This window comes from Lissotriton vulgaris, chromosome 6 (genome assembly GCF_964263255.1).
Source record: "Lissotriton vulgaris chromosome 6, aLisVul1.2, whole genome shotgun sequence".
NCBI classification, from domain to species: Eukaryota; Metazoa; Chordata; class Amphibia; order Caudata; family Salamandridae; genus Lissotriton; species Lissotriton vulgaris.
Genome location: NC_141694.1, coordinates 297,427,449 through 297,453,337, shown reverse-complemented (window position 1 = coordinate 297,453,337; position 25,889 = coordinate 297,427,449).

The window sequence follows — 25,889 nt, the reverse complement described above, 5'->3', positions numbered from 1 at the left end:
TATGATCAGTGGCTTTTCTATGGAAATCGTGCCTCCTTTTCTCGACTAAATCTAAAAACATCTTTTCTTTTTCTTGTAATACACATGTTAGATTGTCTTTGTGAGCCTTGGCTACATCTATTGATCCTACTGTTAGAAAATAATCTCCCATAAAGTGTGTAGAGTCTCTAGTACTAGAAATGCGATTTAAATTTCTATGTGAAGAAACCTCAGAAAAGACTACATCAGAATACCATAGGTCAGAGGTTAATGAAGGTAAGTGACCCATTCAGCTACTGATGTGGGCAACTTCATGCACACGTAGCAATTACTAATTCCCATAGCTTCTACATAATGTACTAACAGATTAGCAAATACAGTTAAATGAGTTCTATTTCTAGCTCTTCTATAATGTAAGTCTCTCTCATCTGGTGCTTCTAAATCTATTGCAGGTTGCTTAAGACTAATTGCTTTCTCATGTATATGTGTATCTATTGTCTTAGGTGAATCTACTTGCTCAGGTATATTAGTGTTATTCTATATTTCTTTGCTCATTACGTAAGGTATAGCTAATGTCAATCCAAACCATACTATAACTAACATTACAATACTACATGTACATATTCTACAGCATGTCTTTAAACAATTTCTTTTCGGTCTTCCGTTAACATTACAATCAGCCATTTCTGACTAAGGAGTACTTATCCCCTCTTTGTAACTTTTCACAGACTTTAACCTATGTTTCTTTTCTCAAGTTGGTCTCACTTCTTCGTCAGTCTGATCAACAATCAGTTCATAATCACTTAATTCTAGATTTTTGAAATCTTCGAGCATGACGTAGATCCACTCAGGTCCTTTAAATGTGTTATTCAGTCTTTTCAAACGTGGACTTCTCCTTTTGGGTTGCTCTCTGGATGGTCCAGCTTGGCTTGATATTTTGTTTACTTGTTCTGGTTCTTCATTTATTGTCTTAAGGCGAAATGTCAGTCTTTTCACAAACCTAGGCTACTTATCTCCTTTTCTGAGTCTTTTAGCTGGCACTGTGCTTTGACTTTCTTCAGATGCTCTTTTGTTTTCGTTCAATTGTGGCACTATTTATTCTCTGTCACATTCTGAATTCCTCTCTATCTGACTTGGTCCAGGTCTTATTTTTGTTTCTTCTGCCTGTATTCTAATCTGGCCTTGTTCAGGAGTTTGCTATACTTGAATTTGACTTTGATTTTGTTTGCCTTCCTCTTCCTGAACACACTTTTCTACACCTATCTGGTCCTGCTCAGGTCTTTGGATTTCTTGATTGTCTTCTGCCTGAGCTTTCGCCCTAATACCTATCTTTCCCTCCTCAGACTCTGAAGTACTGGCTGGATTTTCAAATGTCTGAGTACACCAACCTTTCCTTATCTGATCCTCCTCAGAATCACTTTTGACTTGGATTTCTATGATCTGAGTACCTTCTTCTATTCCTGTCTCATCCTCACTATCATTCTGTCTATCTAGAAAGGTTTGACTTCTGGTTCTCACAAAGTCTGTAGGTATGTCCACTACTGGAATCCAAAGAAATCAAAAGGGGGAGTGAAGAGGTGGTGCCGATGGGCACCGAGGTGGGCACGTCCTCCTCTTAACAGGGATTCAAGTCAATCAAACAAGGGCCACCTCACATTGGGTGGGTGTATATCCGGATGTCATTGGAATACACCTTCTTTGTTAAAATACCCCTCACACACCAAAAGGGCCCTTGGTGTCATGCTTCATCATCGGGGTCTTCCCGTCCCGCTGCGGGGCGGGGCAGTGCTGCGACAAGCGGATACGCCGGAGCACCTTTAGATGGAAGTGCTATGTGTTGGGAGTGAGTGTCAGTGGGGTCAGGAGTGATATATTAGTGAATTGTTAAAAAATACCTGGCCTAGTGGAAAAAGGAAATTTTATTAAACACTGGCTGGTATTGTTAAAAGAAAAGTGAAGCGGAGAGATGGAGCTGATTAATGGGCTCTCTCTCCTATGTGGGTCAACATGTTTCGAGGCGCAGGGCCTCTTCGTCAGGACCTTGGGGGAGATCCCCCTGTCACTCACTAGTGTTTTCTCCACAAAGGTAGAAAAAAGGTAGAAAAAGTGTATATACAAAAAAGTGAAAAAAAGGCTATGTGTGTAAATATAATTAATAATTACAACACTTTTATGCTACCACACTGATAATGTAGTATGCCTGCAAGATAAGAAAACCTGATTAATAACTGCGCCGATCCCAGTATGCGCTTAACTTTAAATCACCTGTAAGGGAAAAAAACATACAGATATATCGGTATGCAGTAAGGGATCTAGCATGAATAGTGAGGGAATATGAAGCATATCTTCAGACACACATAGTCACATACTCAGAGTAAGTAATGCATGGGGGATGTGAATAGCCAGGGATAAAGGAATTCAAATACATACTTATCAATGGAGGAATCAATGCCTCATGAGCCAGCTTTTGACAGAAGGGTATAATGGGGTCCCAACTGCAAAGGGGAAGAGAGAGGGGGTACATTGTAATTCTATCCCATTTGTTGTATCACCAGGTCAAGATATTGCTGGGATACATAAGTTCGTCCTCTTGAGACCGGCTACGCCGTACTTACTGAGCCCCTTGCACGCTTGTGCTTCCTCCTTCGTCTGCTGCTTCCGTGGTAATGAGGGAGGACGGGAGCGGCGAGTATTTATATACTCCAATGATTGGATAATTGATCAATTAGCTCCGAAAAGGCCGCCGAATTTGCAAGGACCCGAAAGGGTGGTGAGGCGGGCGGCCATATTGGAAGGTCCGCCACCCGCTCCTCTGTATGCAAATCCGATCGTAGGTTAAAGTAGATGCGGAGCTAGCTACAGGACTTCCTACTGAAGTCCGTTGCGGTTTCAAGGCCGAAGGACTCGGGGGAAAGTTAGATTTGCTTGGCGCTGCGTGGAGATGCACGGCGCGTGTGTATTGTGCACTGCGCATGCGCCGGTCTACTCGCGCCGCGCGCATGCGTGTCGCAATGACATTGTGGCCTTGTGCATGCGCACAATAAACCCTGTAGTAGTGTTCATTACAGGCACGCAAAACAGTGATTAGGAATTGGCAAAAACGGGGGCATATTATGGCGTAAATATAGTGGCACTATGTGGGGCAGATTACAGGTTGTTGAACTACACCCATTCTCTGACAGTTCAAAAGCAAGTTCAATGTCAGTTAGTTCTAGGCTAGGGAGAGGCAGATCCCTGAGAGAGTTTGATAGTAACAAAGCTGATTGCTTTTGGTTGTTTATTATATAGGGAGTATAATCCAGTGTAGGACTGACTGGAAGAGGCAGAACCAAGGGAGGAATAGAAAGCAGTATAGCCACACAGCTGTTACCAGGGACTTGTTCATGAGGGCTCTGGTTGTCAGTGGCTGTATCTCACTCAACTTACCCTAGGTATTGAATTGCGCCCACGGTATGTCGTCATTCAAGCCTGTGCGGTGTGTCCCCAAACGGTACACCCAGCGTTGTTCTTTCGATAGAAGGTCTCTATCATTGGGAAAGGCCTCAATGACTGTCCATTTTAGGTCATGGACACTGTGTCCAACGGTAGCAAAGTGTGTTGACATTTTCGTGGTAGTCCTATTGCAGCGCACATTGCTGCGGTGTTCACCCATTCGAATCTTCACGGGTCTGCTGGTCATGCCCACATACTCTCTGTTGCAGGGACATGTAATTAGGTACACCACATTGCGGCTGTTGCAATTAGTGAAGGCTCGCTGTTCCCATGTAGACTTGTTAGAAAATGTGATAATTCTGCTCTTCTGCGTGTATTGGCAAGATACACAAGTGCCACAGGGGTGGTGTCCGCTGACACCTGCTATCCTGGAGGGTTCAATTGCACCAGTAGCTTTCGGTCTGGTATGAACAAGAAGATCCTTCAGGTTTATTCCTCTCCTATGTGAAAACATAGGTTTGGGAAAATTCAATTTACCACAGGATAACACTCTCCAATGTTTGTTCACGATCTTCGTGATCTGGTTGGAGTTTGTGTTGTAAGTTGTTAAGCAGATGGGGCGAGGATCGGGTTCCTTCCGTTCGGTATCCTCCAAAAGTGCTTCCCTGTTGTTATTACGTGCACGTTTGAGGCCTTTCCGAACAATGTTCGTGGGGTACTGCCTATTCAGGAGTTTGCACTCCAAATCTGCCGCCTGTGTCTTAAAATCGTCAATGTTGCTACAATTACGCCGTAGGCGGAGGAACTGTCCATATGGGAGGTTCTCCCGTAGATGGCGTGGATGGAAGCTACAGTATATACACTTTTTCTACCTTTTTTCTACCTTTGTGGAGAAAACACTAGTGAGTGACAGGGGGATCTCCCCCAAGGTCCTGACGAAGAGGCCCTGCGCCTCGAAACATGTTGACCCACATAGGAGAGAGAGCCCATTAATCAGCTCCATCTCTCCGCTTCACTTTTCTTTTAACAATACCAGCCAGTGTTTAATAAAATTTCCTTTTTCCACTAGGCCAGGTATTTTTTAACAATTCACTAATATATCACTCCTGACCCCACTGACACTCACTCCCAACACATAGCACTTCCATCTAAAGGTGCTCCGGCGTATCCGCTTGTCGCAGCACTGCCCCGCCCCGCAGCGGGACGGGAAGACCCCGATGATGAAGCATGACACCAAGGGCCCTTTTGGTGTGTGAGGGGTATTTTAACAAAGAAGGTGTATTCCAATGACATCCGGATATACACTACTGGAATCCATTCATCCTGACTGGTGCTCGGCTGTTCCTCATCAACTACTTCGAGATCAACTTCTTGGGACCCCTCAGCTGCACAACTTTCAGCTCCTACTTCATCAGGTTCAGTCACCCTTTTAGTGTGACTCGCATGGATCCAGTTGGGAATTCCCCTGCACTTTACAGCTGTGGTAGTAACCAATATCATTTGATGTGGCTCTCCCCACCTTGGTGCTAGGCAAGATTCTCGAGTATGTTCTTTTATCACTACCCAGTCACCTGGATTCAGGTCATGTGCTGGAGTTGATTGTCTGGCAAAAGCATCTTCCCCAACCTGGTGAGAGATAGAACACACTAGGTCAGCCAGTTCTTTGCAGTATTTGAGCACTAAATCATCAGATATATTTATCAGCTTGTATCCTGGTACCCATGCCTGCCTCATTGTCATTCCCATGAGTATCTCATGGGGACTGAAGCCTGTGTTTCTGTCTGGAATGCTTCAAAGTCCCATCAGAACAAGAGGTAAAGCATCAGGCCACTCCAATCGGGAAGATTCATACATCTTTCCCAATCGTGACTTGATTGCGCCAGTCAGTTGTTCTACCACTCCAGAAGCCTCTGGGTGGTATGCACAGTGCAGTTTTTGCTCAATTTGGAATGCTTCACAGATCAGACAAATTATTTCATTATTAAAATGAGACCCTCGGTCTGATTTAATTGTTACTGGAAAACCTAAACGTGGTATGAGTTCCCTCAGTAATATCTTAGCTACAGTGATGCTATCATTCCTGCGTGTAGGGTAGGCTCCCACCCATTTTGAAAACAGGCAGACAATGACAAGCACGTACTTCAATCCTCGACAAGGTGGTAATTGAATGAAATCAATCTGGAGTCATATGAAGGGAGTTTCTGCCTTTCCAAACTTTCCTGGCAATACTACAGTTCTCTTACCAGGATTCACTCGTTGGCATGTTATACACCAATAGAAAAGACTCTCTGCTACATTCCTGAATCTGAATCTCGCATTGAACCAACTCTGAACTGTCTAATCCTTGCTTCTCTACCTATATGTGGGCTTCCATGATACATCCTAGCCATAGCAGCAAGCATACAATCCGGTGATACAGGTCTCCCATCAAGGTAAACAATAACATCATCCTCAGCCCTTCTCTGACATCCTATTTTCTCCCACTCTTCATTTTCCTTCATTTCTGCCTCATTTTGCAAATCTTTCACTTCTTTCCATGTTTTCACTCCTTCAAGCAACACAAATTGGCAGTTGTTTCCACTTGCATTGATATTATTGCCATCTTATGTTTGGCACAATTCTGGGCTAGTTGGTCAGCATATCGGTTACCTGCTGTCACTTTGTCATTTCCAGATTGGTGAGCAGCACACTTGACCACAGCCACTTCTTTTGGCAATTGAATTGCTTCTAGTAAGTCTTTTACATAATGTCCAGTCTTAATAGGAGTACCTGAAGATGTCAGAAACTCCCTTTGCATTCAAAGTTGGCGAAAGTCATGCACAACCCCGTTACCATACTGACTGTCAGTGTATATGGTTACTTTCAAATTTTTCCCAAATTGCAAGCTCTTGCAACTAATTCGGCTACTTGTGCAGACTTGACTCCAGGTAAATAGGATGATTACACTGGACCTTACAGAGTACACACAGCATAAGCAGCACTTAATCCTCCTTCCTCATGTCTCATGCATGAGCCATCTACAAACAGCTCATATTCAAATGTCAACAATGGCTCTTCTTTTATGTCTGGTTGGGGCTTTGTACTATATTCTGTGAGGTCGATGCAATCATGCTCGACTTCCCCTTTCACTTCTGCGAAATATGATTCAGCTAACAGTGTAGCTGGATTTAAAACAGTGCATCTGGCAAGGGTCACAGTCCCTGTACCTAGAAGAATTCGCTCATACTTAGTCTGCCGATTAGGAGTCAAATACTGAGTACATGTTCTGGTTAACAGAATCACCACTGAATGTGGAACATACACGGTTACAGGGTGTCCCATAATGATGGATTCACTTTGTTCAAGACTCATGCAGGTTGCAGCTAATGCTTTCAGACATCCTGGCAATGCAGATGCCACTGTATCTAGTGTGGATGAAAAATATGTCACAGGACGTCTCATTAAACCATGAGTTTGGGTCAGAACAGACAATGCACAATTGTAACGTGCATCACAAAAAAAATGCAAATTCTTTTGAATAATCGGGTATCCCTAAGGCTGGAGCTGAGCAGAGACAGTCTTGCCACTTCAAAAGGCAGTCATGCTTTCGTCATCCCACTCTACTGGGTCTTTTTGTTAGGTTTTGTGCACAACAAAGAGCATGTCCCCTCTCATTGCACTAGTGGTCTCTGTAATATCACTCTTTAAACATACTACTGAAAGCCTTTCTTGTTATCTCAGCCGCTCCCTAAGACTTCTGTGTATGTTGCTCAATGTATTCACAAGTTTGGGCATTGCTGTCTTGTTTGTACATTGGACCTTGCTTTTACCAAGGCTTATTTAGAAAACTCCTCCCTAGGCCATGTGTTACTTCAACTCATTAGCATAATAACTAAAGCTCTGCACACTGCTAGTGAGAACCACACCCAGTTCTTCGAACCACACCCAGCCCTGTCTATAAAAGGCAGCCCCTGAGCCTCACCCAGTGCTTGTGCTCGTCTACCTCCCACTTACCTGAGAACAGATCCTTCGGCGCTGGCACTCCTGCTCTTTCCAGACCTTCATTGACTTCAACGGGTGCAGCTTCTGGCTCTTCCTTCTTCTGGTTTCCGGCTACTTCTTGCCTCAGCCCCTCTTCTGTCCACTGCAATCGACCTGCAAAAGAGAAAGAGGTCAAGGTTAGACTGATCAGTATCCCTTTTCAGCAACAAGTAAGCGCTACACCTATTATTACCTGAAAGAACTTTATCGGCGATTTCTGGATTCATGCAAAGACAATTTGGAACAAGATATCTCCCACGAACTTGGTGATTCAAACCCTTTGTTGCAAGAACACTTTGTGGAACTTTTGTGAAATAAACATTGTTTTACATGGAACTTTATTAAGAATCGAACAGAGGAAACCATTGACAGCAAGGCAAACAGTAAATCAAGGACTTGCACAAATTACCTGCTGTATTTTGATGTAAAAGTACAGGATTTGTTTTATAAAAAGTCTGGAAATGTGTGAAAAGTGAGTTTGCTATTAAGAATTTAGGCTTTAGTTATATTAAGGTGAATGTTAGATGTTGGTAATTCTGATAATGATATTCGTTTGATTTTACATAAGTTTTACAGTAATAGAAAGCCCATCCCAGAACAGTAACACATTCCAAACCTGGAAGCTTGAGACCAGGATCTAAGAGGTACTTTTAGAAGAGAATTTCTAATAAGATTAAGGTTTAGTCAGGAACACATTTAGTGATAGGTTGCACTTATCTGTTCTTTGTTTATGTTTCATTAGGCACCAGTTTCTACAGAAGTCAGAGAGGGCCGCAGATTTTAGCAGCTCTTCTACAGTGGAAACGCAAGAACAGTGTTGTTTCTCTTTTTTTATTTTATCCACTTCCCTTGAGCTTCTGGTTCTTAGTGCACTGTTTTAAAACTAGGTGCTGGAACAAGCAGTTTCAGGGTGGGTTCGGACTGTCTTCAACCTCCATCAGAACTGAACAGAAACTCAGGTGAGCTGGGCTTTGACACTTTTGCTCTTTTTTTTGTCGTCTGTATCAGAGGTTTAGCTAGAACTGCAAATCCCACAATCCACTGTCTGCAGTAACCTAGAACTCCAAGAAACATTCTGATTTCTTTCTTTGTCTGAGGTAGATTCATGTTTCTGATTATTTTCATTCTTTCAGAGATAACTCTTCTAACACCTCTTTCTATCTGGTGCCCCAGGTACTTTACCGATGTGGTGCAGAATTGCAACTTCCCAGGTGACACTTTATGCCCTCCTTTTGCCAAATGATTCAACAATGCAATTGTACCAACAACACAGTCATTTCGAGTCTTAGACACCACCAACAGGTCGTCTATATATTGCACCAGGACAGACTGTCCCGGCAAGACCAGAGATTAGGGGTGGGCGTAGTTCGCAAAGTAGCGCTACGCGAAGCTACGCGAAATGTACTTCGCACTATGCGAACTTCACGTAGCACTACGCGAGCTGCGTACTAGCATGTTTACACTGTGCAAGATGTGTTTTCAATGATTGCACAGTGTGGACAAGCATCCAGCACTGTGCAATCATTCAAAACGGCATCTTGCACAGTGTGAGCTGTAGTTTTCTGCTGCTCGAGTAGATTATTACTCGAGCTGCAGCTTTCTCACCGCGAACTGGTAGTTTCTCATTGAGAGCGGTCACGAGCATGCACAACCACTCACAATGAGAAACCTTACCTCCCTGCATTGAGAATCTCGCCGGGATGTCATTTTGCTTGCTCGCGGTCGCGAACATGACGTTCAGGACCGCGAACAAGCAAAAAATGAGCGCTGCACTACGCTACGCTGCACTACGCGTGTTCGCACTGTGCTACGTGCAGCTCGCGTAGTGCAAAGTTGCGCAAACTTCGCAAACTCTGCGAGCGTAGCGTAGTGCTTTGCCCAGGGTTACCAGAGATTCAAGACATTTGTTCAATATCTGATTGAAAATCGATGGACTCTCTGTGTACCCTGAGGGACCCGGCTCCAAACGTAGACATGGTCGTCAAATTTGAACGAGAAAAGATATTTGCTATCTGGATGTAATGGTATTGAGAAAAATGCATGGCACAGATCTATTACCGTGAACCATCCGGCTCCCCACGGTATCTGATACAGAATAACTGCAGGATTTGGCACAACTGCACCAGATGGGACGACAATTTTATCAATTTTGCGAAGGTCTTGTACGACCCTATATTTCCCGCTCAGTTTCATTATGCCAATTATCGGTGAATTACACGGACTGCTCATTATTTCTTGTAAAATGCCTTGTTCAACCAAACACTTTATTTCTGCTGCAATGCCTGCTTTTATTTCTGGGCTCATTTTTTGTTGTCGAATGTTTGGGTAGACTGCACCTTCTTTCACTGTCACTTTTACCGGGTCAACATTTGCCATTAATCCTACATCTTTCCCAGTGAAATCCCACACTTCAGGATTCACTGTATGCTGCAATTCTTTTGGGAGGTCTTCCTCTACCATCTTTTTAATTTCTGTTTCTTGTTTGGCAACCATTAATTTATAAACTCCATCTTCATCTGGGATTTGAGTTTCAACACCACCTGGGGTGCAAAAGATTGTGCAATTAATTTTGCACAGCAAGTCCCTACCTAATAGGTTCACTGGACTGGAGTCGCACACCACAAATTTGTGCATTTCTTTAGAATTTCTTATTCTGATCTCATAAGGTTCGGTAAAAGGGGTACTAATTTGTTTATTAGAAACACCCACTACTTGGATCGCTTCTCCCGAGAAGGGTAGGTTTGGAACATCTGCTGTTCTCACAGTAGAACAGGTAGCGCCAGTATCCAACAAAAAAGTAACATCATTTCCCTCAACTTTTCCCTCAATGTATGGACCTGACTGATCTACCGGAAAGGATGTGCCGAGTACGCATCCCTTGTCCTCCCCTCTCAGGCACCGTCAGTAGCTATCTTCCTCAAAAAATGCGTCACTCAAAAGAAATTGTGATGTCACTGCATCTCTCCTTCCACTTCCCTCCCAATTTGTGGTGTCCACGTTGTAATTTGCTTGGCTCCCTGAATCTGGCATAGGTGCAAGTGGTAACTGGTTCTGTTTTACCTGTTGCTATGGCTTCCTTGACATCCCATTCTGAGTCTGTGGATTCAAATTATTGTTTTGTACATTGTTACACAATACAGCTTTACACTCGTTCCTCTAATGCACCCTTTTTCCTCACCCATGACAAGGAAACTTCTCTGCAGCATTTCCAGAACTCACATCTTGGGACTGGCCTGTGGCTATTGAGCGTGCTCATCGCTTCCCCTTTTCTATTAAATCTAAGCAAAAAAAGAGGGAGACTATCCGAGAGCAATTTTGATTAGATTCAATAATATTCTGGCCAGAGAAGCTGTTTTTGATTTGGCTAGACCGGATAAAAAGCGCACTGCTAAAGGGTGTAGTTTCTTCGTGAGACCTGACTTTTACCAGGCAACTGTGTCTAAGCATTGACAGTTCAAGCAATTGATAGCTGGATTTCAAGAAAAAGGTGCCACAGTTTACTTTCAAAATCCAGCCAAACTCAAAGTCATAGTAAAAGGTCAAACGAGATTTTTCCTTTCTGAAATTGATGCTAAAGAATACCTAGCCTCTTTATGAATAGATGTATGAAATGTATAATTTTATGTGAAGTCCGATTCATTCTAGTACTCTGTCATTTAAATTGTCATTAGGCTGGGTTAAGCTGAATATTGATTTTCTTTCTTCAAGGCGTACGGGGGAGGGTGGCACTCGATGTTCTGAGGGACTGCTTGTCCCTGTGCCTCATAAGGTGGGTTGGGGGGTGGGGGGAGGATGGGAGGGTGGTGATGGTGTGTGGGGGTGGTGGTGGGGGTGTAAATCAACAACAGTCTGAGCTGAGCAAGATCTTAATATGATGGAATATAATTGGTATGCACATTGTAGTCTAGATAGTCTAGATAGTTCTACCAAAGGTTCTAATTATGGTAAAGCAAGGAGGTGTATATGTAATAAACATACATATAGTGGAATAAGGAATGCCTGGATATCTTTGATACATTTCGGTTGTTTAATTTTCATTTCTTTTAATGGGTAGGGAAATCATAATATGTACGTTTAATGTTAATGGCCTAGAACTGTTGGATCTAAATGCCACACATAATTTGCACCAATAAATCTAATATGCAGCTAGACTCAATTGTTTAGTAAATGCTTCACCAATACCAGCACGTTTCTTATTTTCGAGAACCAATCAGTGTTCAGAATTCAAATAACTCTTTACCAATGATTGCGCAGCTTTTCTCATGAGACAAGTTACCACACTCCATCACTTACCCCTCCTTTACAATTACCTCAGCTACACACCTGCTGTCTCAACCAATAACAGCGCGACTCTGAGTGATGTCAGCGCAGCTCCGCAGCTGACTCCCTCTTTTACAAGTTAATACGAGACCTTACTTCTTTTCAACCTAAATGTAATATTTATTAATTAACAATGTAAAAACGTTCACCACTATGCCTAAGTGACTAAATTCAAAGGAAATATGATTCTTTTACTGCGAGTAAAACCCTTCCGCTTACTCTTCATACACTGCGAGTAGATCCCTTCCGCCTAGTCTTCATACAAGCATTGGAGAACCTGTTACTCCCTCGGGCTTACCCTTTCTAGGTGATATAAGGCCGAAGTTTCACCAGCGAACTCCTTTGCTATCATTTATTCACACATTTATACAGAAAATTCCCTAATAAGTGCTTCCAGTTTTACCTAACCATGCACTTACTTCCTTAGGCAAGTGACCTCAATGCAAAGTGGCTTCCATTTACCACCCACTATTCTGTCCCCAGGGATTCCAAAACAAACATAGAACAATACAAACAGGTTTTTGGTTAATACATAAAAACAATGCAATTTCAAAAATAATCAATACACGACTGATTACCTATCTTAACTAAACCCAAACCATACTACTGCTACCAAAAGAAATACTGATAGACGCGAGTTTACTTGCCCAGAATTTTACCATACTCACCTGGGCCCATAAAACATACACCCTTTGAACAGGTAAACCTATTCTATACCAGTGATTTTAATGAACCTTTTAGAACCTATACCATTTGACTAACCAATCCTTGTTGCCGGTAGCTAGAGTCCTAAGGGATCAAGGGAGTTAGCATAATAGGGAGAAAACAGTCATTTGCAGTCATAAAATAACCACAGACTTGGGAAAGATTTAAACGCTTTATCTAAATATTTTCTTTAAATTTCAGAGTCCATACTAAATCAGTCATAACTTGATCAATTTGAAAGAAAAGAAACAAAGTAAATTGATGCAGAAATATTAAAAGACTTCCGTTAAGCATTGAAACATAGGAAGGGTAAGAAGAGGGAAACAGCACAATGACATATCACGCTCCTCTTTATATTTACCTACAATGGTGTGAAGACCAACCCTGGCCACGGGCTGGGAAAACGGACAGGACCCCGAAAGTGCACGTGCCAACAGGATAGAACAGGTGCATACCAGAATCAGGATAAGTATGGACGAAATTGGATCAGGACAGGACCTCCGCAGGTCAGAACCGGCACCCACAGCTAAAGTGCAACACCAGCGCCACACCCCTCTCTGCATCTAACAGTCGGACCCCGGTTGGGTTTTGCGAAATCTTCTCCCTCAGGAACCCCAATTGGGTTATCGATCTCCTTCCCAGAACCCCAATTGGGTTATCGAATCTTCTAACAGAGTGCTCTGCCAATACCTCTGCTCTCGATCGCCTATTGAGTGCATTGGGTCAGTGACAGGTCAGCTATTCGGACAAGTCGGACAATCTAACTAGCTAAGCCTACCTTAGTTATACCATTTTCCAGGGCAGTGTACCACCGCCCATTGTTGCAAATGAGTGAGTTCCCTCAATTTGATTGGTCAAAAGACGAGGAGAGGTCATCACACCATACCAGTTATGAGGTCATGCTCTTCAATATTCAGATTTATGTTCCCATCCAATATTTTATTTTCCCATGCACTTTTATTCCTTCCAGCAGTGAATGTATCAATATGAACTACAATGTAATATAACAGTTCGGTTGAGCTTCCTCTGCAAGGTCAAGAGGTAAGGTTCCCAAGAACATCTTCTAGCAAGTCAGGACTTTGCAGTGTTTCAATGTCATGGCTTTTGGATTCTTGAGCTCTTCTGCGCAGTCGCAGGATTGCAAGATGGAGTGCAGCAAAATTACATCAGGCCCAAAGTACGATACATGCAAAGTAGAAAAGAAACAGATTTTAGAACAAGAAATAAATGAATGCACTGTATACCACTTAGCTCTACTCTATTCCCATTACTTTATTTTAACGAAACCATTAAGGATTATGAAGAACGAACAATTTAATAAAAGCAGCAATGCAAGCGTTAGCATGTGAAAACACAGAGCAGCCATCTTTAGTTCTAGTGCGCAGAAGCAAGAATTTCCCAACAAGCAGTAAGTACGTCATGTCAAGTGAGTATGACAGACGCATGCGCAGAAAAGTTCCCACCTGGCGGCGGCCATTTTAGGTTTATCAAGTTAGGGTTACTAAAAGCACATAGGAAAGCTTCCCCTAGATACTAGAAATGTCGTGTTTTGCATTGTTAATAAGACGAAACATGTTTATTAGTATATTACAGTTTATTTTTAGAAGGCTGAGTACAAGCAAGGCGCTTTACGTGCGAAAACTTGCTCCATCACCTCCACGCCTTTCCCTGTTTCCTGGACCAAGTCAAGACTTTTAAGATGCAGAAAATACAACAAGCTATAGAATGTTACAAACAGTGCCACAGCACATGCTAGCAATGTGAAAAACTATTCACAAGCAGGGGCTTAGCCGCAAGGGGGTTGTTTAAGTGACCCCCCAAATAAATGTTTTCTTGGCTCAGTAGTTGGATATGGGACACTGTGTCAGGTCTGCTATGTCTGTTGATCTTTCTTGTGCTAATTTCAGTAGGAGGTTTTAAATATATAAAGTGAGCGGTTCATCAAAAAAGTAGCAAATCTGCACCCACTGACTCCTCGAATGGATGCAAAATGAACAGTTTTTGGAAATCCCAAACAATGGCTTTACAAGGCTTAGAAAGTTATGACAGACTCAGATTTCCAGACATACTACTGCCAATCAAACATCCAAAAGGTGATGGGATGAATGCTAGAAAATACTCTAACTGCTGACAATGGCTTGGGTGGAATTTTGAACCATTGTTTTTCTCCGACTTTGCCACACTAGGTAGAAGGCCAGATGTAGGGTTTGTCAGATGGAGTAAAGGCAGACAGGGTGGCAGAGAATGTTTACATCTGCCACCCTGCCTTTACTCCAGCTGCCAAATTTAGAGATGTCAGCCCACCCTGTGGACATCTCTATCTATTGGCAGTCACCGTCCTCATAGCCGTTCCTGTCAATATAGGAAAAGTTTGATGGATGGCTCTGTTAACCATTAGATCCATCAAAACCATAGGGGATGATAGACGGAGTGTTGAACATTGCAAGCACTCACCCCCAGTAAACTGATCCGGGTTTAATCCATCATTATTCTTTAGCTCACTCCATCACCCAAGTTCAGACATGGCCATATGCAAATCAGTCTCACCCTGTGCCTCATGGGAACAGTCCAGCCCAAACTGCCAAGCCATGTCTTCCCTGGACCGGAAACAAGCTTTGTGGGACCGGTTTAACCATTAGATCCAGCCATCAAAACTTTGTCTCTCACTACCTAGATATACCTGACAGTGACCGACAGTGAAAAAAAAAGGCATCCAACTGTCAACACTAAATTGGGTGGACGATTGGATGGCCTACCTCTGACAGTCTCTACTGTAATAGGCCATTGGAGGAAGTTTGACACCGATTGATTAATATGTACTTGATCAGTGTGAAACTTGCAGTCCCCCCGACTCAAAATCAGATGGGGGAACCTTGAGTTTGGCACACAGGGTACTCAGTCATTGACTAAACCATTCCCCTGCTCACAGGCTTTGAATGGAAAGGTGTGTTTCAGAATATTGCTGCTTTGCCAATGCTCCTGAGGCTTAGAAAATGTCATACACCCCTAAATGTGGGCTTTTGTTTCTGAAATATAAAGAAATGCCAGTCAAACACCAACACATTGCAAGCTGCAAGCGTGACTTTTTTGATAAAAGTTATCCTGCCATAATGTCAGGATATTTTGCCAAAGGATCTTTCCCAAGTCATTGACAATATCTAGACTCAGGAAAGCTTGTAATCACATAATGATACATTACCCATACCATCTTCTGCTATGCTAGGCTTTAACAGCATATCTGCCCAACCTTGTAGTACCACTATATACAAGACCTTTTTTGTTTCATTACTGTAGTAGCCACTGGGTTTGAATACACTCCTGCTAGCCTTATAGTATTCTTTACATGGGTGTTACATGGGTGTTCTCATACAACCACTTATTAAGTATTGACAAAAATCCCTACCAACCAACATTGATTGATAGGTTATAGTGGAGGTGTTGACATCTGTGTCTTGTTGTCTTCTAAAGGCATCGGTGGTCTGTGTTGTGGGTTCTTTAGTACCTGATATCAGTTGTTTCAAAGAAGAAATTGCTGGAAACTGACCTATAATGTGTTCAGGTACTTTAGGGAATACATCTTTTAAACATTTAGTAGTGGACTTTGAGAACTAATGCTTACCTCTTTTACATTTTGAAGAACATGCCTTACTTCTACTATTACATGTGGGGGGTGTTTGTGCTCTTTGATGTTTTTTACAATATTGTATTTCATTGTAGCTACCCCATAAGAGTTTGCATAATATTTAATGCCTTTCCAAATTGACATTATCTGTGCTTGTGCTTCTTGGGTGTACATGTGTGAAAGACATTGTTTACATATCTGTGAGCTATGTCTCCCTTTCTGTCCGAAAGTAGTATAATTTTAAAAATGTATACTGTTGTAAAAAGCATTAATTATGTTTGCTAATTGAATTTAAACATTCTTTCAAAAGGTTTACATTTTATAACTTACCTATGTGCTGTTGCTTTAGGTTGCTCTTGATTTTCTTCTATTTGTCTTTGATGAGATTTGGGTCAGGGTGGCTTTCCTTTTCTGTGGGTGATAAAATATTTGTTTTCGTTTCATATTAAAAACATACATTTGGTTAGTTTTGGGGACAGCGGGGTCTCACGCTTAAATTTAATGTATTGGGGTTGTTTAACTTTGATAACTTTTTTATTTTAATGACTTTGAAAGTGCCTTTTTCAGGTTTAGGAATGTGGGATTGGAGGTTTTGCTGTACGTCACTTCATTTTTGTCAAAGTGTTTGTTTAGTATATATGGATTATTATAAATGAAAAGAAAGTTTAATATTTTAATTATCATTTTGTAATTTTAAATTAGGCAAAGGTGCATTGCGATTAAGTTAACTTTTTAAACTCACTTGTGAAGGTGGCATGTTAATTTTGTTGAAGTCTTCCTTCAGGCTGTTTCATGCGGTCCCGCAGAGTGTCCTTTTCTTGTAGCTGTTAAGTTTTTCCTGTGAAAAATTGTGAGGTTTTGTGCTCTTTTGATAGGGCTGACTTAATTAGGTTTATTTTGTTTTGGTTAGTTTGTTTTACAGTAACTTTTATTGGCTACATTGTGTGTACATTGAATTTTTTTCAGTTATTTCATTTATTGGTGGAAGCCAGGAGTACTCCTGACGTATTGCCAAAAGTAGGAGGGAGTAATTCAGGAGTACTACAATAGCACGTCACATGTACTCAAGTGAACAACGTTTTTATTGAACATGGTGGTTTAAACAGGCTGTTTAAACAGGCTAAGACAGAAAATCAGGTAAGCATTCATTGATTAACAAATTAGAAATATTTAAATAGGTCAATAGAAAATACCTACACCACATTTTATCTGCAACATTACTGTTGCTGATCTAAGATGGTTTGCAGCACTTAACAAACACTCAAAATATTTAGAAAAACTAACATTTGCTAAGTTCCTTCCCTCCAATGGAATAGTGACAAAGTAATACAAGAACGGGCTAGTTATTTGACAAAAAGATTACATGCAACAAATATGTTATTTTGCTAGATTTTGTGAGCACACTGGGAAACTTAATTGCTTCTGGGCTCAGAGACATTATGTTGGAATAGAGACAAAATGACCAGATGTTCAGTGTACAAAGTTACCTAGGTTGTATTGTTGAAGTAGAGCAGCCATTGCTACAATTGCCATGTCCAGTAGACATGTTACACTCTTGTTATATTATGTTTTTAACTTAATGTCATGGAGATTTTTTACTTTATGGAGGACTCCACATTTATGGCCTCATTTGTGGTTTGCCACAGCAGGAGCCACATCATAAATAGATGGAATGTCTTTCCCACAAAACCAAAGTTGGGGAGAAGCAATTGTCAATAAGTGCTAAAAATATCCAGTGAACTGTGCACACATTTTATTCAAAGTAACCTCTATGTATTCATGTTAAAAAACTAGCATGGACATATGAGTATGGAGAATAATATTAATTAACATATTGTTAATGAATTATTCTGGAACGTTCAAGTGAGGATAACCTTATGACTTATGACTGGTATCATATGAGGGACACTATTGCCCTATTTATCACTGGATCCGCTATAAATATGTTTCTGAAAGATTTGGCTCAGGAATATGGAGACTATCCAATTGCAATGTATGCTTGATTTGACCAATGAGTTCGAAGACTACTATCACAAATATCTGCGCCAGGAGTCTAAAGAATATTAAGCCACTAGAGGTATGTTCATCCTTACTCATATACCAGGGCAAGTAAACACAATGTAGGTTTTGAAAAGTTAAAATAATTATAGGAACTATGAAGGTGCAAGGAGTGGCATATTGAAGACATCTTAAATTATGGAAGTACAGGGAGAGTGGCATAAACTTGAAGTGCTAACATTTGTTATGGTAAATGTCAGCAAAGTACTGTACAATTTTATATTTAGCTCGTGTTCTTTCCTTTTTTCTGCTTTTACCATATCTTAAGGAACGTCGGTTAGTAGCTGAGCAGGTCCCCCTCTTTGGCAGGGTTTCCTTTTCTGTGCAAACTAGCCCAAGCAATGGTTCAGGGATAATATGCTTTGTAACAATGGATTTAATGTACTGTGATTGCTTTCTTGTCTAGTTATTGTATAATTGGTCTCGTCATTGTCAATGGCCGGATTGCTTTTTCAAAAAAAGTATTGCATTGTTTTATATGTATATTATGTTACTGTATGCTTTCTTATAAATGTTTGTTGTATACTATTTACATCCCAGATAATGTTCAAATGCTTGTTTGAACAAAACATGTTAGCTAGATATTGGACAGCTATGTTATTTCCACAATCTTGTGTAGCCAAGGTAGAAGGAGACTGAAATGGCGATAGAGTGTGGGAAATCAATGTCCTCAGGGGGGTAGGCTGGGTTGGGACAGAGTCCATCAGATGTTGGGCGATCTTTACATGTGACTTTTGCTGTGGCCCAAATAAAAGTTTTCTGAGACAACAGCATGCTGCGGACAGCACCATTTTGCACCATTATGCATATCTTATTCACAAACCATCCATTTAAGTTTGCTTTTGACGTGTGTTTGCCCTTATGGCAATGAGCCTCCCTCTTCTCTTACCTTCCTCCTCTGTTCTCAGTTCTCTCTTGGTTTGACCTCTTCTGCTTTTCCTGAGGTTCTACTTCTCTGTAATCATTCGCTGCTCTTACATATTATCAGAATGTAAGTGCTGTGGCCTGCCTCATCCATTGTACTAGTCGTGACTCTGCCCACATCTAGAACTCTGTGGAATCTTGCCAAGTTTTTTAGTAATTCAAGAAATTCAGCACAGTAAAAACTCTGAAAGATTCTCCCAGACCTAGCTCAGGCTTGTACTCATGTTTCATGGAAGGCATAGAAAGTGCAAACCAATGCTTTTTGTTGTTAAAATAGAATTGCTTGCAACAAATGATTCTGTTCTCATTAAAACGGTTTGATATGAATGTATATCATGCATGTTTTTCCAGTGCTAAGAGAGATACAAATACGTATTAACTTAATTAGAGGACAGAGGTATGAAAGCATCTCTCATAGATTGGTGGAGGTCCTGACTGGCCTAATACATGTTCCCCCAAAGAGTTAATAGGGACATGATGGTGCTTTCATCGATGATTGGTAGGACTGGTGAGACCCTATTTTTGGCCTTTGTGGAATGCCACCAGATAGGCCATGTTGCTCTTATACAGGAAACTTCACAAATATCCTTGATATTGTTGGTAGTAAACTCCCACATTGCAAAGACTTGCTAGATTTGCATTTTGTGAAAGTATTCCACTTTATAGACGCATTAACATTAGCTATATTCCACATTCTGCAGGTGAAATGAGTCTATTACAAGGGAGTAGAGAAAAAGTGCGTCATAACTTTTGCCACTAGGGTAGCAAAGGGATTACTGTCTCCCGAGCTAACTCTAGTAAACTCCAAATCAGTCCCCCCTTGCCAGACAAAGCACTATTAAGTTGGATTTGAGAGGTTCTAGGTACATGGATCGAGTAAAGGCTCAGATAAAGAAAGAGCCTTGCCATACTCTGAGGCATATTCTCAAGGAGCTATCGCCAAGGTAACGGCACATTATCGTAGCCAAAGTCACGATAAATTTATTGCCCCATTCACAAGCTGGTGCTAACAGCCCATAGACCAGTTTACATGCGATAGCATCAACAAAAAAACATCGCCACAGATGACCCCGTAACTATCGTTAATGAGATCCAGAGTAGGCTATCTCATGCAAAAAGCAGCGACAACACCACTCCCCACCATTCTCAACGACCAGCCAGATCGGTGATAAGATCACGAAACATGCAATACGGTGTATTAGCAGCAGGAAACTAACACCTGCTCTGACCTGGTGTAAAGCCGAACCACAGCCTGCACCACAAACGGGAGTCAAGGCCAGAGCCACACCTGAAGAACAACAGATGCCATGGAGCCACGGATTACACAGCCCGGACACCCAAGAGGGCAACAACACCCACTGCCACCACCCCCAGGACTCCCATTCCCCGAACCCCCCAGACAAAGACATGTCACATCAACTACACAGAATCATGTACCAAATATTACTCCTGATGTTGCACGATCACATTTGGTTAAATGCATGTTTGTTATGTTATGTTATGTTAAACAAATTTGTAAGGCGCAACTAACACCATTAGGTTTCTTGGCGCCATAATGAAGAGAGCAGATGAGGGAGCGACAGAGAACATTTATTTGTAGGATTCAGTAAAAAGAAGAGTTTTGAGGGAAGATCTGAATTTGGGATACGGAGTAGACAATCTGAGAGACAGAGGGAGGGAATTCCAAAAGGTGGGGGCCAGGAAGGAGAACTTGAGCCCGCCGTGTTTCTTCCTCTTGTATCTAGGAGTGGATAACAAGGCCAATTGGGAAGACCGGAGAGTGCGAGGAGGGACGTAGGGTTGAAGGAGGGAAGAATCAAAGAGGGGGCCCTGGCCGGCAAGGGATTTGAAGATAATGCAGCCCAGCTTAAACTTGCTGTTTCAACACAAAAATGAGCATCACACATTCACCTTCAAAGCAACAAATGAAAATGTACTAAAACAAACACAGAACAGAAATGAACACACATGGCGGCACCCCTCAGGACACTGCGTAGGTCACAGCCAGCAAGACAAACATCAAGGGACATAGAGAGAGCAAGGGAGAGAGAGAGAGGGAGAAAGAGCTAGATGGACAGGGAGGGAGAGAGAGATCGACGGACAGAGAGGGGAAGAGAGAGACAGACGGACAGAGAGGGGAGAGAGAGATAGATGGACAGAGAGGGGGAGAGAGAGATAGATGGACAGAGGGGGAGAGAGAGATAGATGGACAGAGAGGGGGAGAGAGAGACAGACGGACAGAGAGGGGGAGAGAGAGATAGACAGAGAAGGGGAGAGAGAGACTGAGAAAAGAAGAGAGGGACAGGGAGAGAGAGTGCTGACACTGCACACCCATGCCACACTGCTCACATGCTGACACTGGTGTGTCTCCAACATCGTGCAGGTATGTAGCGCAGTACACCAGGTCACACATCTGAGACAGACCCGTCATCTGAAACAGATTCCAGATACGTGAATGGCAAAGTACATACAATTGCACGCAACACCTGCCTGCCCCTCCTGCCACCCAGCAGTGCATGCCCGCCCCTGCGCATCCAGGCCTCACTGTTCACCTTCCTCCACCGGCGTGTAGAAATGAGGGCTAACCAGGTGCCGGTGCAAGCCCTAAGCCTGGGGCCCGCGGACATGTCACCCTCCACACTATGCAGCTCCGTGGGCCCTCAAGTCCCACATTTGGTGCTGGGATGCATTTTTTCCATGGACTAGGAGATACCAGTGCACCTGGCATCATCGCAGGCTGCACACCCGCTCAGCCTAATAGGTGCCACTAACCCTGTGATCCAGGAGGCTATGCCATGTGGTGGTGGGCCAGCGCTGCCTGCTGGCTCAAGCCTACACTGCGGTCCAGCAGGGTACACAAAACCTGAGCCATCTGGACCACTGGGACAGGGCATCATCGCAGGCTGCACACCCTCTCAGCACTTAGGTGCCCCTACCTCAGTGCACTGAAAGTCACCGTCCCGTGGCGGTGAGCCTGTGCCTGCCGCAGTGTATCTGGTGCCACCAAGTCCATGCCCTGCTAGTAATGGACCCTCTATGATTGAGAATTGTGGTGCGAATGCCATCATGTCACCCCTGGGCCTGCAAATGTGATGTTGCAGGCCCTGGGCCCCCATGCCTACATGCACGCCATGAGGATACACCCAGAGAGAGGTTGGAAATGGCGTTGTGCACATGCGCCCAGCCTTTTTATTGGCCAGGTCACTTGTGCTGTGACACGTGTGCTTGATGGGTGTGGTGTGCGTGTATATTAGTCATGAGGGAGTGGCCGTGGCATGCTGAGAATTAGGCCTGTGAGCAGCATATCACTACAGGGAGTCCTGGCACATTTGGCGTTGTTGTACCCCCTGGAGGGTAAGCGTAGTGGGCTGGTCTGGCATATGCCAGTCCAGCGTAAGGGTTTGAACAATGACCCCGGGGCTCTGGGCATGGTTCTGTATGGGGCTGGACAAGGAAGTAACAAATGCACGTGTCGCTGTTGTTGTGTCAGCAACAACCAGACAACATTCGGCAATGGGTCACCCTGTGACCCAAGTCCAATGGCATGAACCACATGGACTTAAGGGAAATTCACTGACCCTACATTCATAAACAGTACCACACATTAGAGACCATAGACACAACACATCTGTTTGAGTCGGAATGTTTAATGCACATTCAATTGAGTGTTGCATCTTGAGCAGTACAGGGCCATGCAAACCACACTTTACAATGTTGGCCCGTGGAGGGCCAGCCAGAGTCCTTCAGAGAATGACAAGTCCAAAGGAAGAGGAAGGGTTCCGTCCGCAGTCTGATTGCTGTGTCATTGGCGATCACACAAAATATGGCAGTCCATTGCGAGGTCCAAGGTGAGTGTCGCAGAGTGTATCGAGGGAAGTGGAAGGTGATGATGCAGAGGGCAGAGCCAAGCTGAAACCAGCCATATGGCAGAGATGAATGCTACTGCGTTCTTCTCACAACTATGGTGCTTTCATCCATCTCTTCATCCTCTGCTGGTCCATGGGACTCACGTGTGGTGGTGCTGGCGTTTCTCCTGCACTGTGTGGCAGTTACACCTCAGGGGCCGGAGGTGGAATGTCTGCCGCAATGTGTGGCACTGACACTTCAGGGGCGGAGATGTGGATGTGGTGGGAGCAGTAGCAAGCATCAGTACCAGGCCTTGTGGCAGCAATGCCATGAGGATGGCTTTGAGATCATTGAGGAACCATGCTACCACTCACTGGTGTGCAGCCGTGGGCCCGCTCCATGGTCTCCATGAGCCTCCACATGTTTCCCACCTCCCGGGCGAGCTCAATGGAGCCCCTCTGACTAGTCTGTCGTTCTTGTCTCTGAGTCATGACTCAGCCATGTTCGTTGGAGAGCATGGAGTGGACTCTGCGTGTCGGTTATGGACTGTGAGTGGTCACTGATGGGACTTAGACCTCCACGAATGGCATCTAGTTTGTCTGTCGAAGCCCACCTAAACATGTTCAGCCAGCTGCTCCCGGCATCCCAACACAAGGCGTTGGAAGGCCTGGGAAGCAGCTGTGGTGGTGGGTGCTGCCTGCTGTGTGGTCTGTGCAGGGGGTGGGGTCTACTTGTAGCAGCTTGGCTGCCCTGCTCCTGGAAGTGGACTGCGGAGTCAGTCCCCACGAGCTGTTGGAGGTCGTCTGAGTCTAAGCTGTGGTGGTCTTCTTTATCTTCAGAGAAGAGAGGTTCGGGCTGCTCTCCAGGAGGTGTTGATTGTCCCTCTGCAATGTGAAGGGGAAATGCAGTTTGACAATGTGTTTACATGTGTATTGTTGCATTGTACATGTTTACATGCAGACTGCATGACTGTGTACATCGTGGCTGTTTGGGAGGAGTTGCGTATTTGATGGGCGACAGTGGACATTTCGACTACAGATGTGTGTGTGTTTGTACTTGTACATTGTCATCTCACATGTCCCTGTATTGCCACTTGTAATTGGCCAGTGTCTACACCCAGTCGGCACCAGTTGTGTCCTGTGTTCTGTTGTGGACGTTTTGTGCCACATTGCTGTCAATGTTGCTGTGCTCTGCATGCTATGTGTGTGCTGCATTTCAGGAGTGGCTCGTGTTTTTTTAATTTTCCTGCCCCTTATTCCTTTTCTGCAATGTGCCTTTGCCTTCTGTGCTTATCCAGTGCTGAGATGTTGCATACTTGGGTACATTGGTCTCTTGGTGGGAGTTGAGGTCTGGGGCATAGTTTGTGCGCAGATGTGCTCAGCTCAATTGTGCATGTTTGCCATTGTGGCCATCTTCCCCTGTCCCCCAATCCCTGGTCAGTACTCACCCTGTTGCTGTTGTGTCCGGTCTTGTTGAGCAGTGTCCGGTCCTGTTGTTTGGCATTTGTTTGTCAGTTTTTTTTACTTTCATTGTGATTTTTCCCTCCAGTTGTGTGTGGGTTGCAGGCCTGTTGATGGTTTTCACAGATTTTGTTATCGCGATTGGCCTTATCTCAGCTTGTTTTGCATTCGTGTTTTGCATTTTTGCGGTGTGGCGTTGATTTTAAAGCGTCAGTTGATGCGTTATCTGGAGACTATCGCATGGTACCGCCGTTTTGAGAATGCTTGGTTAACATGGCATCATTTTCCCGCGATAGACTGCGATGTAGGAAGTTGCGTTAAGTACATTTTGCAATGGTTATCGCACGTTCTTGAGAATATGCCCCTCTGTTTTTTTATATGTGGTATAGCTGTTGACCAAGCCTTTGAGTAATGAGTATTCTCTATACCGCTTTGAAATTAACTTGCCTGCTCCTGCTTTCTACAGTTCTCTTTAATTACGTAAGAATTTTTGAATTGGAAGTTTACATACTTCACTATCCTAATTGCCAAGCCCCAATATTCATGCACTCTTCGGTGACTCTTACATATCCATCTGTTCCACTGAACCTTTATTTCAGATACCTATCATTTGATTAGTTTTGAGAAAACTTTTTGCATTGTTAAGTTACTATATTTTGAATCCAACTTGGTTTACAGACCTGTGAGTGCTGCATTTAATGCATAGTTTATCGGCTGTATTAGTTATACCTACTATATTCTATTACATTATGCTCTGTCAGCCCTGTCAATGAAAATGAGGCTGTACAATGTAGCTGTAAATTGTACTGGCTCTCAGCAGTTTACGGCTCTTTTCAGTTGCTTAACCCCTTCGCTGTGGGGGTTATTCCCCCGCTGTGCTGGGGGGGAGGAGGGGCACACAGCACCTGCATGCTCATGACGAGCTGAGCTCGTCATGAGCTACAGTGCTCCTGTGCTCATGACGAACTCAGCTTGTCACAGGTGCATTAGCTCCGTGTAACGTTCAGCACAGCGTGGGAATTCTCCCCGCACCTGAGCGTTCCACGGGCCATGATGAGCTGAGCTCGTCATGAGCACCGGAGCACCGTGGCTCATGACAAGCTCAGCTCGTCATGAGCATGGAAGAGTTTAAGACACAATTTGCAAATGGGAATCTACTTCTCAGATGTGGAACCTGGACATACACATCCTCTTGTCAATTATTTATTTGCTTTTGTGAAGCATATCGCCATTGTAACAGGATTCTGTAATGGACAAGTGTTTGCCTTCAAGATCTATGTCATATATGGGGATACTTTGACATGTACCAGCCTTAAATGTTTACTCCACCATTCCTGTACTACATGAGTGGTCATGAGTGGTACAAAATGGGCATGGAAACTCCATCTGAGGCAGCCATGAACTAGACCAAGACTAGTAATCAGTGATGATTTAGGCACAGGTTTCAGTGCATCTATTTTTCAGAGACAAATTGAGTGGAATATGCATTTGCCACTTTCCCAGCATGGTTTGTGAGCCCGAAT